This window comes from Myodes glareolus, chromosome 22, assembly GCF_982192425.1.
Source record: "Myodes glareolus chromosome 22, mMyoGla1.1, whole genome shotgun sequence".
Classification (NCBI taxonomy): Eukaryota; Metazoa; Chordata; class Mammalia; order Rodentia; family Cricetidae; genus Myodes; species Myodes glareolus.
Genome location: NC_142047.1, coordinates 5,390,378 through 5,404,204, shown reverse-complemented (window position 1 = coordinate 5,404,204; position 13,827 = coordinate 5,390,378). Strand labels below are relative to the sequence as shown.

The 13,827-nt window shown below is 48.2% G+C and overlaps 1 protein-coding gene across 4 annotated transcripts in view; it reads left to right on the top strand.

Annotated features, from left to right (window-relative positions):
* The window catches only part of LOC125403063 (rho GTPase-activating protein 10), a 256,951-nt gene that overhangs the window by 18,536 nt on the left and 224,588 nt on the right, over positions 1 to 13,827 (top strand). The window lies entirely within an intron of this gene.

Below are 13,827 nucleotides of genomic sequence, written 5' to 3'. Positions count from 1 at the left end.
TAAATAGTCTGATAGTCTTTGTCCATGGCGTCTTGTTCCATTTAATTGCTTCCGTTCCCTCTCCCTGCGTGTGACCAGGAAGGGGCCCTGCTGTAAAACTTTATCAGTGTTGCCCAGGAGTCGGGCTTCTGTTGAAGATGTTGACCTCATGACTTAGCAAGCTGCTGCCAGGTTCACCTCTTTCCTGACTTTGCCCAGGTGTGGCTTCCTCTGTAGAAAATGGTCCATTGCTGGTGGTGAAGTTGTGTGGTTGCTGGGCCATGCACTGGGAGCGAGTCTACGGGACAGTTTGTCCCACTTGCTGAGCGAGCAGCTCATCAGTACTGACGCCTGCGTGTGGCAGAAGAACCATTCTATAGGCCTTGACCCAGTTGGCCATTTTTTTCTTAAGTAGTCAGAATTAGGTTGGTGCTGGCTGATTGCCAAGGTTGAGGATTCCGAAATCGGTTGCCTTCTGCCTCATGCTTGCAGAGATGGTCTACACATCACACCGTTTTTTGGAAGGTTGAAAAAGAAGGAAAGGGCAGCCTGTGTCGTCCCTAAGACTTGCCAGTGAGCTCCTGCTTAATCTTGTAGGCCACAGGCCCTCCCCACCTCCAGACAGGGCTGCTCTGTGTAGCCCTGGCTGTCCTGGAACCGACCAGGCTGGCCTTGAACTCACAGAGATCCTCCTGCCTCTGCCCGTCAGAGTGCTGGGATTAAAAGCATGTGCCACCACTGCCTGACTTAGGCCACCGCTTTTACAGGGTTTCCTTCAATTTAGAAGTAGGTGTGGGAAGGGAGTCACTGTGGTTCAGCTCAAGGGAAGCCAGGAATAAAAGATTGTAATGGCTGTTGACTGAGACAGTAAACAGTCCTTGAGGGGAGTGTGTTAGCGTTTATTCTCCAGGCTGCAGCTGCGAGAGCATGCTGTGAGCAAGGGGCACAGAGATGGTGCATCTAACTAGAAAGTCCTGTCTCGGGACTAGGAGACAGAACAGAGGGGGCTGCGAAATTGAGCGCTGCCCTTTTTCATCAGGAGAGGGCATTCTTGGTGTCGGCTTTCTGTCGCTGTAGCCATAGCCGAGAAAATCAGCACAAGATGAAAGGTTCCCCTCACCCCAGCCAGTCCCACCGCCTTTGCTGTGATCAGCATGCACGATGGTGAGTGGGCACCTAGGAACAGATGGCGGGGGAGGAGAGTCGCCTTAGAGACCTCTGTTAGGTTCCATCCCTTCAAGGTTTGGCCTCTGTCCAATAGTGCCAGGATTTTGGGGGTCACTTACAATCCAAATTGTAGCACCTGGGCATCTGGAGTAATGAAGGCTGTTTAAGAAGAGGCGCCTTGGTCTGGGTAGGTGGTGGTGTAGTTGGCAGTGAGAGAGGGAGAGGGGGAGGCCTTGAGGGTGGAAGAGAGAACTGTGTCTCAGGGAAGTAATGTGTAAGGGGAAAGTTAGCGTGACATAGTGGCTTCTTTAGGTTTGTTGAAAAATCTGACGCTCTCAGCATGAAGCCAGAAAGTCACCAGGAAGCCAGTGTGTCTTGTTTTTGTCGTGGTTGGTGTTTTCAGTCTTTGCTGTTCTGTGCGGCTCATCTTGGATGCCTCATCTGCTGTGGCATCCATGGCTTCTCTCTAGGCATAGCCTCTGCTTCCTTGATTCTGTACTTGGGTCTTCACCGCAAGGCTTCACTTGGTCCTACCTGATGCTGTTTCTCCCGTGTTATTCCCTGCAGAATTGGAATGGCCCAGCACAGTTGCAGTGTCTGTTTGGGAAAGCTGGTCCAGCCTGGCTCTGGCTGGCCCTTGGCTAGCCGGTTTGCTGCCTCTGGATGTGGAGCCTGCCTCTGTGTCGTAGGCCTGTGATACTGGGCAGGTTTGTGTGGAGTTGCAACCTCAGCAGGGCTCAGAACAGGGCCAGGTGGATTGAGAGGCCAGGCGCTTGACAGATACATGCCTGACAGTTGTTCTGCAGTTTGCTATTTATTTAAAGCATACAATTTTCTTTTTTTGAGACATGTTTTTTTCTGTTAAACAGCCATGGCTGCCCTGGGACAATGGTCTATAGACCAGGCTGGCCTCAAACTCACAGAGATCCTCTGCCTCCCTCGTGCTGGAATTAAAGGCGTGCGCCACCACCGCCTGGCTGGTGGCCTTTCCTAAGTCAACAGATTTGTGCAGCTGTCATCATAGTTTTAGAATAGCTTTTTCACCCCCTAAGAAGCTGCTGTTTTGATGGTGGTAATGTATAGGAGGGGTGTAGCGTTCCTGCTTCAGTGCCCTGCTCAGGGAGACTCTCCCCATTCCTGCACTCTCTCCCCTTGCCTGCCTGTTGCAGCCCTGAGTGTCTCCTAGTGTAACGAGTTTTATATCTGTTAGCGTCTGTTTTTCTAGGAATGTCAGCCTGGGGAGATGGGTACGGATTACAGTGTTGAGTGTGTGGTAGGCCGGTACTAAGATGTTTGTAGGATGGGCTGCAGAGCTGATGTCTGTGGCTGGCGAGGTGTTTGCCGCTCAAGCCTGGGGACCTGGGTTTGATCCCTGAAGCCATGTACAGGCGGTGAACAAAACCGATTCCACAGATTTGCCCTTTGACCTCCGAATTTGTGCCATGACATGTGTGCCACTACCCACTACCCCTAGAGACAGAGCTGGTTTCCTCATGCTATTCAGATGGAAACCGGGCCTGAAAGGTAGCTGGCAGAAGCTGGCAGAGCAAAGCTGTGCCTCCCAGCGTAGCTCATGCTTCCGTTAGAGACAGAGCGAGCTGTGTCCGTAAATATTTCCTAGTGATCATTCAGAGGAAGGAGGAGGTAGTGTAGCATGTTCACAGTGTGGGATCAGTGTAGAGTGATTAGGCACCTTGTGCCCCGCCCCTCAGGTGGGATATGTGAGTCCGCTGTGTATCTCTGGTGTAGAGTACGCCTCCATTTAGAACAATCATGTTCCTCCTGCTCAGCCGTCTGCTGGCTTCATTGGATAGCTGGAGTTAGTCTGACTTAATTCTGTCCTGTGTTCAAGCCCTCTTCCCTTCCAGTTGGGGACGATAGTGAGCAGTGAGTGGCTGACCCCTTGCCGGGCGTTTGTAGCTTATTTGAATTTTCCAGCAATTGAGGGATCTCTGTTCAGATAGCTTGTGAATTTTCACAGATGTTGACATCAAGATCTAGAGACCTTGAATAAAGTGATAAATGTTCACAGTTTAATTGGCTGGGTGAGGAGTTGAATTCAGCTTGTACATCATGCATCTGTGTGTGCACACACTGAGAACTGAACATACGGTGCGTGTGTCAGCACACGCCTGCCACGGAGCTGCATTTCTAGGGTCTTATGATACATTTGTGTGCACACACTGAGAACTGGATGCAGAGTGTGTGTGTCCACACACGTCTGCTGTGGAGCTGTGTTTCTAGGGTCACATGATGGATCTGTGTGCACACACTGAGAACTGAGAACTGGATGCAGGGTCCGTGTGTCAGCACATGCCTGCCATGGAACTGCGTTTCTACAGTCACATGATGCATCTGTGTGCACACACTGAGAACTGGATGCATGGTGCATGTGTCCACACACGTCTGCTGTGAAGCTGTGTTTCTAGGGTCACATCTTTATACTGAATTTTCTCATCAGTGAGTTCTCTGTTGCTGAGAGATCAACTTAAACAGGGAAGCCTCCTCTCCCCCAGCTCATGGATTTAGGGCAGTGGCTCTCAGCCTTCCGGGCACTGCAGCCTTTAGTACCGCTCCTCATGTTGTGCTGACCCCAGCATGACACTGGCTTGTTCTACTTCATAGCTGTAATTTTCCTATGCTTACAAATCTAGTGTTCACATTTGTTTTCTGGTGCTCTTAGTTGACCCTGTGAAAGGGTGGTTGGGTTCCCAAAGGGTGGCAACCCATAGGTTGAGAACCATGGTTTTAGAGGGTTCTGTTCATGACTGCTTGGGCCGACATTGCTTGGGCAGACAATCAGTGGTGTACAGGAGCATGAGGGGCCAGGCCAATGCCTGTAACCACCCACCCAATGACTTACTCCAGCTAAGAATTATACCCTAAAGCTTCCAGAACCTCTGTACTACTAGCCAGGCTCCCAACACATCACATACACTTTTAAGAGGGACACGTCATAACACTGTATCTTCCTCCCCCCATTTTTTTGAGCCTGGGTCTCTCACAGAGACTCCAGGTTAGCCTTGAATTCATTATCTCCCCTCCCACCTACTGTGCTGGAATTTTAGCTGCGTGTATCACCGTGCCTAGCAACAGTTCTTCTGAAGAAGTTGTTTGCCTTGACATTCCATCTCTTGTATAATAAGTAGTTTTTAAGAAGAGATTTTGACTTGCTGATTTGATTTCCTGAGGAATAGTTAATTAGGAGTTAGCTGGTCTGTCAGATGAGGTGAACTGACTTTTCTCCTCTGGGGCTAACTTCTTTGGTCACCCCTGGGCCTGTTGTGATATGTGCTGTGGGCAGTGCTTTTGCCTCTGTGCAGCTCTGTTATGATGAAGTCTCTCTCCACTGAAAACCAGAGTAGATGCTGCTAGTACCATTTGCTGAGCGGGTGCTTTTGTAAGTCCAGCTTATGTCCTTACGGTGCCTTTGAAGTAAATGTATTTAACATAGGTGCCTTGGACCTAAACGTGTTTAACACAGTCTTTTTACTGCATACTGAATTCTTGGCGTCCTTTGTGTTTCTATAGCTTTGCTGGTACCTTTAGGGCGGGTGAGGCAACAGTGTCAGGCCAAACAGAGCATGCAGAATTGTTTCAGTGGTCCTCTGGCTCCACAGTTGGTACTGGATGTACTTCTCATGGGAGCGTGAATGGAAGGAAGGCTTTTACTGCGGACTTAGCACGGGCCAGGTCTTTAGCTGTAGCCTCGCACAGTGTGACTGCCTGCCGTCCTGAAATAGCAGCCCACCGACGGCAGGGGCTGGGAAATCTTTCACTTGAGTGTGTGGCTGCCTTTCCCTCTGGACTTCGACTCTGGTCTTCAGATTTGCATTGGCTGGTGCTAAATTTAGAAGTGGTCTCTAGAAGGCTCCAGAAGGAGAGAAAGTAGGCCAGTTGAACCCTGTACTTGACCCGGATGCAGAATGGTAGCGTGCTAGGGGATAGGACAAGGCCAGTGGGAGTTAAGGAAGGTAATATAGCAGCAATGATGAACCCTTTCTGCTGCCTTTCTTGAGGCAGTGAACTAGGTAGGGGTGTGACTAACCAAAGGACAGAGTCTTGTACTTGCTGGGAGTTAGGACAGGTTAGTGATTTTTTTACAGAATGAGACTTCGACAGGGCATAAACGAAGCAGTAAAATCAGAATGATTTGTTACACCTACCTACATAACACAGAGGCCCTTGATACAAGCGCGGCAGCTTTGTTTCTGGGTGGCCAGCACAGAGTTTTGAGCTAAATACCTCTGAACACAGACTAAATAAGTGCCGTACACAGGCGCGGTTGTGACAGTCGCTCCCACAACTCTGTTAGGATCATTTGAGAAACCTCACAGAAGCGGACTCCTGAACTTACCTTTTGGCTTAAGGATGAAGTGGGGCTTGGCAGTTTTGAGAGCAGCCAGACTGTGAAGTAAGCGCTGTAGGCCGTGAACCTACAGAACAGCAGAACAGCGGCTAGGTAGACAGTGACCTTGAAGTCTCGTGGAAGCCTAGGGTGTTCAGGAACAGCTTCCTGTTGCTGAGGTGGGCACTTGAAACAGTTTATGGGTAGGGGGAGGTGGTTTATCTGGCTCACTGTTCTCTCTGTGGTTGGCTCTATTGATTTTGGATCTGCGGTGAGGCAGAGCATCAGGGAAGGAGTGAGTGGAAAAGGAGCTCTTCAGTGTCCTCTGGGAGACAAAAGGAAAAAGGCCTTGTGTCTTACTGTCCCCTTCAGGGCAGGGGCCCAGTGACTTAGCTTCCTTTCACTGGATGCTGTGTTTCAAAGTTCCTGCCACCTTCGTGGAATGCCACAGGCTGGAGAACAAACCTTTACCTAGCATATCGACCTTAGGGGACATATTATACCCAAACTGTAGTACTTCCACAGTTCTATGGGTCTGCTGTAGTATGTTGGACTACTCTCTGAGAAGTAGTATTTAAAGTACAGAATATGGGATCAAAGCAGGACAGGTGGGGACCAAAGGATTTGGAAAAGTTTCATAGAATCTGGGACGTGAGTGGATTTCTTTTTCTTAACTTTTCTGCTTTGAAGAATACTTTCAGTTTCTGACCCAACGTCTCAGTGTTACCCAGATTGCCTTGAATTCTTGGGCTCAAATGGCATGATCCTCTTATCTCAGTCTTCCTCTTGGAGGGGACTATAGGCACGCATTTCTTAATAGTGGCTTTTGAGCTGTTTCTCTCTAAATTAGAATAAATTCATCAAACAAATATTATGTTTTGTATATTGCCAAGGTTATTTTTTCATTTTTATGCTCGTCCGTAGAGAATGTTCTAAAATAGATTTTGGGTCAGGGAACCCTTTGTGTATCTAATCACTTCACAGGTACATATCATCTTTCTTTTAATCCGAGAACTTTGTGATCAGTGAAGCCATTTAAACATGTAGGACTCCAGACAGGACCTTGGGTAGACAGACTGGGGTCTGTGGTGGTGTATTGTCACATTTCAGTGAGTGGAGACATGTTGGTGTATGCTGTATCCTTGTGGCTGTGACCAGACACCAAACTAAGGGTTTATTTTGGCTCACTGTTTGAGGGGATGCAGGGCGGGGAGTGTGAGGTGGCTGGTCACATGGTTTCCGCAGTCAGAAGCAGGGAGTTGAGCACTGGTGTTCCTCTCGCTGTCGTCCTTTTGGTTTCCCAGCCTGTAGAGTAGTGCCACCCACGCCCCCTCCCTCACTTACACTGCTCTATGTAACACTCTCATGGCCTGGGGTCTCCTAACCCCAGACCCAGCCCCCATAACGAGCCTGCTGCTTTATAAACATCACCTTAAGTGTTCCAAGTTATAGTCGGGGGTATTCGTGTGCATCTCAGTGTGCTACGTCCCTTTCCAGCCCTCCCAGAATCCAGTGTGATGTGTGTGTCGCACTGAGTGTTTTGAAGTAAAGTATACTACATTGTGTGGCGTAGTGGTCCTCAGTGTCTCCTGGGGAAGGCTGCTGTTTGTAGGAGGAAGTTGCATGCAAATAGTATTTGGAGTCAGGTGTGCTTCAAGGCATGTTCTGTGCTTTTTTGGACACATACCATGCAATGATTATATTAAAGCAAGCCCAACAATAAATCTGTTCAGCTCTGTTTAAATCCACCAGTTTCTAAAGTTTATTTAACTAGGCCTTCTCTTCTCAAAACATTCTTTTACTTCCCAAAGGGCAAAGATGGGTAAACATTGGTGTCACTTCTGGCTGATGAGCTGGAAGTGAATCTGTAGCTGCAGAGACTGGAGAGTTGGCCCAGCAGTTAAGTGCACGGGGTGCCTTTGCAGAGGACCCGTGCTCAGTCCTCAGTACCCACATGGCAGTTCACAGCTCTGATTCTTGGGGTCTCCATAGGCAGCAGACACGTATATGGTGTACATACGTACACACATTAAATAAATGAAAACCAAGTACACAGCCGTGTGGTGGTGGCACAGGCTTTTAATCCCAGCACTCGGGAGGCAGAAGCAGGTGGATCTCTGAGTTTGAAACCAGTCTAGTCTACAGAGCTAGTTCTAGGACAGCCAGGGTTACACAGAGAAACCCTGTCTCAAAACAAACACACACATGAAAAAATTCTGTAGTCCCTCTGTGTCAGAATTTAGTGCAGCTGGTGTGGTGGCGTACATCTTTAATCCCAGCAATCAGGACGCAGAGGCAGGAGAATCTCTGTGATTTTGAGACCAATCTTGTCTACAGAGCAAGTTCAAGGACAGCTAGGGCAATATAAAATAGAGACCCTGTCTCAAGTGAACAAACAGCAAAACCAAAGCAAACAAAACAAAACCAACAACAACAAAAACAACCCCCCCCCAAAACCTTTAGTCCTCTGTGAATTTAGTGTCGTGTTTTAAAAGCCCTGCGGAAGGCTGGCCTCCGCCTGTGAGTCTGTTTAAGAGAGCACCTAGCCGTTTCTGCCTCTGCGGAAGAAGACTGAGGCCAGCAGGACGGGACCCAGAGCCTGAAAGCCGAAATATATCTTTTAAAAAAACTTGTCTGTGGTGTTTGTTCAACTGGAGTCTCTTCCAGGAAATAGGCACATTTGAAAACCAAACAGCACGGAGAAGGAGGACCAGAGAGACAACAAAGGGAGATGAGAAGGGGCCCTTAAGCAGAAGGACTGGTGAGTTAGATCCTGAGCCGTCTGTGTAGGCTTGTCCCCACAGTTCGTGTTAGAGACTTAGCCCTGCCCTCTAGACTGGATCTTTCAGCAGTGGTACCTAGTTGGAGGCTTTAGTCATTGGGGTATTGCCTGGCCAGGGGCTGGGGGTGACACCCAGGCTTTCTGGCTCCTTTGCAGTGGTCCTGTGTCCCCCTTTGCACCCACTTAGACTGCCCACCCTAGACTTTCAGTCTTCAAAAGCATGAGCTATATAAACGTTGGTAAGGTGACATGCTGTGGGTATTTCATTCTGGTCCCGAGAAGGACTAATGTAAACACTGTACAGAGACAGTCACCAGAGTGGAGTGGTGAATGTACCAGGGAGTGCCCCTTCCCTCGCACCGCTGGCCTGAGAAACTGGCTGTGTCAGAATGACTTTCAGACATTTCATTGATTCTGGTCCTACATCAAATCCCGAATAAACAGTTGTGTTTGGCTGGCCTGTGTCCTGACTCTGGAATGTTCAGAAGACACAGCAAGATTTCTGAGGCTGCTTTCCTAGGGCAGCTCTGCTGGGGTCTCCTCTGCAAACCCTCCCTGCCCTTTCCCACCTCCTCTTCTTCCTCATCAGGGATCCTGAAGCCAAGCCTGGCAACCCTTTAGGTTGCTTTCATATATTATAACACATATTCTGACGAAGAACATGTGTCTTCTTGAGCAGAAAGCTGGCCAACTGACTGTCTAAAATTCCTGAAGACCGCCATTCACTCCAGCTTGATTCGCTGCCCGCTGCCAGATTGCTGTTGCCTTCCTTCCCAGAGCTGCTCCCTGCAGCTCTGTCTAGTGAGCTTGACCTGCTGACTTTTTTCAGAATTGAGGCTTCAGCATCTTCACCCCCACCCCTCGTCCTGGGACCTCTTCAGCCAAGTTGTCTGTTTTTCTAGAGAATGTTGACAGGGTTGGGGATGTAGCTCAGTGGTGGAGAGCAAAAGAACTTGTTTGAGTTCACAGCTGGGGGTGGGGTTGTGGATGGGGTGGTGGCTGGACAAGACAAAATGACCAAAAACAAACAAACAAACAAACAACCCAACCTAAACAAGCAGAACACCCACAAGGCAACCAAAGAATATGGTTGCTGTCTTAGAATACAAATGGATTATAGAAACTTTAGTCACCGAATGGATTTGATGACGGCGTTCAGGGTTTTGAGGGTGCTGTATGCATGCACATGGAGCCAGAGCAGGACACTGCATGTCTTAGGGCTCTGCTTTACTGTCTTAGACGGGTCTTTCCCTGCACTGGTGAGCTCTTGGGATAGGCCTGCCCTACTCCTGTGACGGGAATGCTGGGGCCTTGAACTCAAGTCCTCATGTTTGTAGAACGGGTGCTCTTACACAGAGCCATTTCCTCAGACCTATGATTTTTATTTTTTAAGTTTTGAAGTCAGGGTCTTACTTTGTAACCCTGGCTGGTCTAGAGCTCACTGTGTAGACCAGGGTGGTCTCTAACACAACTCAGATGGGTCTGTCTTTGCCTCAAGTGCTGGGATCCGAGGTGTCTGCTGCCATAGCAGGGCCCAGTGCTGAGCCTTTGCTCCACCGTTTGCATCCTAACTGTTGTGTCCTCACTGCTCTTAGAATGGGATGCTATTTGAAGGAAGCCCTGATCTGTTTCACTGGGAGACAGTTGCTCAGCATACACAGTTCTGATCTTTAGGGACGTATTGAGGAAGCGAGAGATGGATGTGTCTATTATAGCTCATCATTGCGAATTTAAGGTTCTATATTTCTCTGTTGTTCATCAACATACGCAGAATTTACAAATGAATGGCATATCCGGGATTCCATTTCCAATCATGCCCCAGTACTGTCTCCATTCATGTGAAGTCCAGTTTGCTGCCACAGTCTCCCTTCAACTGGAAGACTGACAGGTCCTTTCCACCATGTGTTTGACATTTACAGTGATTGCCCTGGGGACACACAAAGTCCTTGTGGGCCATCAGTAGTGATGGTCTGTTAGCCAGCTTTCCTGCCACATAGTTAATTGATTGGAAATTGGGTATCAGTTTGGGATCATGTTTTCGTTAGTTTGCTCAAATGCTCCTCACCCCATCATTTCGGTTAGGAAGCTGTAGGACGTCACCAAGGGGCCTGTTCTCAGGCTGTGTTTGCAGGCTGAGAGACCATGACTGGAACCCAGAACATGCTGGGAATGCCTTAGGTGACTGCCAGCTCTTTCTAACATGGACCCAAACAGGGCATTTTTGGGTGATGAATATTAAAATGTGTACTGAGAAATAATTCTTTTATGCACATGTTTCACATTGCGAGATCGGGTCTGACCCAAGCAAAGCAGAAGAAAAGCGGGTTCTGACCTCACCTCACGCGCTGCCTGTGCACATTTTCAGGCAGGCTCTGCTGTGTTGCTCAGGTTGCTCTCAGACTCTGGGTTCAGGTGATCCTCTTGTTCAGCATCCCATGCAGCGGGAACCACAGGCACGCACCCTGGCACCCGGCTTTAGAGCTTGCTTCTCTAAGAATCTGGAGATAGCGTGCTCGATACTCGCCAGCCCTCTGCGTTCTTGCTGTCACTGCCTCGGCCGCACGTCATTTGGGTTACAGCGTGAATGGTCCATTAAGGACGCCCATTTCCTGCTCTGAGCTTATTTCCAGTTTATCACATTGCAATACAGTAGTATTTGTTTATCACAGCACACAGGCGGTCTAGCCTCTACTACAGTGATCTTATAGCACCAGTTACGTTTGTTCTGCGATTAACCTGTCATATGGCATAATTAAATATTATAGCCAGTATTCACTGAGCACTTAATTTATGCCAGGCGTGGTACTTAAATTGGCTCGAGTCATTCATATTTTGGCCTGGATTCAATTCCAGTCACCATAGCCAGCTCTGTTACTTCACTCAGATTACCGTCTCTGAGCTGTGGCATGGAGCACTTGGATTAGTCAAAGCAAAGCACCCTCGCCAGGTTGGCTTTGGCAGAACTTCATCCCCTCACCCTTCTGCTCCAGGAATCTGGGGTCCAGTTGTTGGCAGAGCCCCTCCTCTTCTGTAGATGCAGATCTGTAGAATCTCGGTGCTAGTTTTCTGTTGCTGTAACAAACGCCTATGAACAACCAACCTATGAAGTGAAAAGATCCATTTGGCTCAGTGTTTTGAAGATTTAGTCCTTTACCAGTTGGTTTCATTGCTTTGGACTTGTGGTGGCACAGTGTGTCATGGTGGGGGTAGCAGAATCAACTGTCCCAGGCCTGGGATGGAAACAGAGGCCAATGTCATGATCCCACAGTCATCGTGGAGGACATATACTGAATGATCCAAAGACCCCAATAGGCCCCACTAGAGTTACCAACTCCCAACGGCCTGGCTAGTCTTTTAGCCACAAGGGCCTTTGGGTAATAGTTTAGATGTGCTCCCCAAGATCAGTGTATTTGAAGTGACCTCAGTGTGACATTGTTGAGAGGGGGGCCTAAGTAGGATGGACTATGGGGGGTAGCAGTGGCTCCTGGTGAAAGGGTGAGTTCTGTTGATTTGCCCCACCCACTCCCCCCCAGCCTGCTCTGTTGGTTGGCCCCACCCCTTTCCTGCTCTGTTGTTTGCTCCACCCCCTTTCCTGCTCTTTGACCCTGGACTTCCAAGCCTCCTGAGCTGTGAAGACAAATGTCTGTTTGTTACCCAGACTTGGGAACTCTATTGGAGCAGTGCAAGAGGACCCATGTCTGGGCCTGCTTTATCGTATTCAGGACACCTTGGTGCATTAGCATCCCCTCTAAAGAACACATTTTCACTTTTTCTCCTTAAAGTCTTGTGTCCAAGTATGGCCACATTGAAGGAAGAGGGGATTGGGAATTCAACATGGGATTTTTTTTTCTTCCTTCCTAACCTCCCTTCTTCCTTTTCCATCCCTCCCTCCTTCCTTCTTCCTCCTCTCTTCTTTTTTTGAGTCAGGGTCTCATGTAGCCCACTAGTTCTCTGTCCTCCACCAAGTCCCGGGGTTTTGGCCTGTAACACGGGGCTTATGTGCTGCTGGAACTTGAGCCCAGGGTTCATATCTGCTCATGTGCTCTGCCCATTGAGCTGCATCCTCTGCATCCAGTTGAGCCTGCCGTCATTGCATGCATTGAGGCACATGACTGAACAGTGAAAACTGACACATGCACAGACGTTATGCTGCTGTGATGGTTAAAGGCCTGGCATGTGAACTCAGTGCATGCTTAGTGCAAGCTGGTTCCTTACTGGAGGTCAGGAGACACTGCTCTTTATCCTCCATCATGTATGCTGTCATGTATGTACAGTAGGTGTTGGTGGACTTGTACATGCCTCTCTACAACTTTCCTTGACTCCATCAGTGCTACTAATAAGTAATTTAAGGCTAGTTCAAGGGTCTTTTCTGGGAAGTTTTCATGCTTCTGCTCCCTTCCCTTCCACTCCCCTTTGAAAATAGGTCAGGTTTGTTTCTTCTTTAGCCTAGGGAATGCTGGAGCCCTACCCGGGAATAGCAGTGGCCTTCAGCTTCCTTCAACTTCCCTTGTCCTTGATTCTTCTGGTGTGGGATGTATTTGCGAAAGGACACTTCAAATTTCATGGCTTAAATCTATCTATCTGTCTATCATCTATCTATCTATCTATCTATCTATCTATCTATCTATCTATCTATCTATCTACATTCCACCCATCCATCCATCCTTCCATCCTTCCATCTTTCCATCATCCACCCACTCACCCACCCACCCAGTCACCTATCCACCCACCTATCTGGTTTTGTTTTCTTTTGATGTGCTGCTGTGGCTAGAACCCAGGACCTTGATGGTGAGAGGCAGACATTCCAGCACTGAGCTGTGCTTACAGCACTTTTGTAAAGTTTTTGTTGCTTAGGTCTGCTCTGCATTTCTCCCCTCCATTACTAGGTTTTGTTTTTGGTAGCACTGAACTCAGGTCTTTGAGCATGCTGAACTTTTTTAACCACTGAGTTATACTATATGCTATTTATCCCGTTAGTTTTTTTTTTTTTTTTTTTTTTTTGGTGTGTGTTGTACTGTTAGTATGGGTCTGTGCAGGTGCACATAGAGGCCTGAAGTTGACATCAGATGTCCTTTGTAGATTGCTCTTCACCTTTCCTTTGGGGGAAAAACATCCCCCTTAAAAATCACATTCCGGGTGGTGGTGGCGCACGCCTTTAATTCCAACACTCTGGGGAGGCAGAGGCAGGATCTCTGTGAGTTCAAGGCCAGTCTGGTCTACAAGAGCTAGCTCCAGGATAGGCTTCAAAGCTACAGAGAAACCCTGTCTCGAAAAAACAAACAAAGCAAAACAAAACAAAAAAATCACATTTATTGATTTATTAGCCTTACCTTTTTTAATTTGAGATAAGGCTTACCACTTTAGTCAGGCTGGTTGTTCTGGGGTTATTGGATTTGCTGCCGTCCCTGGGGTCTCCATGGGCTCTGGGGATCCCAACTCTGGCCCTTCTGCTTGTTCAGAGGGAAGTTTAATGATTGAGCCATCTCTTTAGCTCTGCCTTTATTATGGCTGTTTTTTTTTTAAAATCATAGTTGTACGCATAGATCAGAAG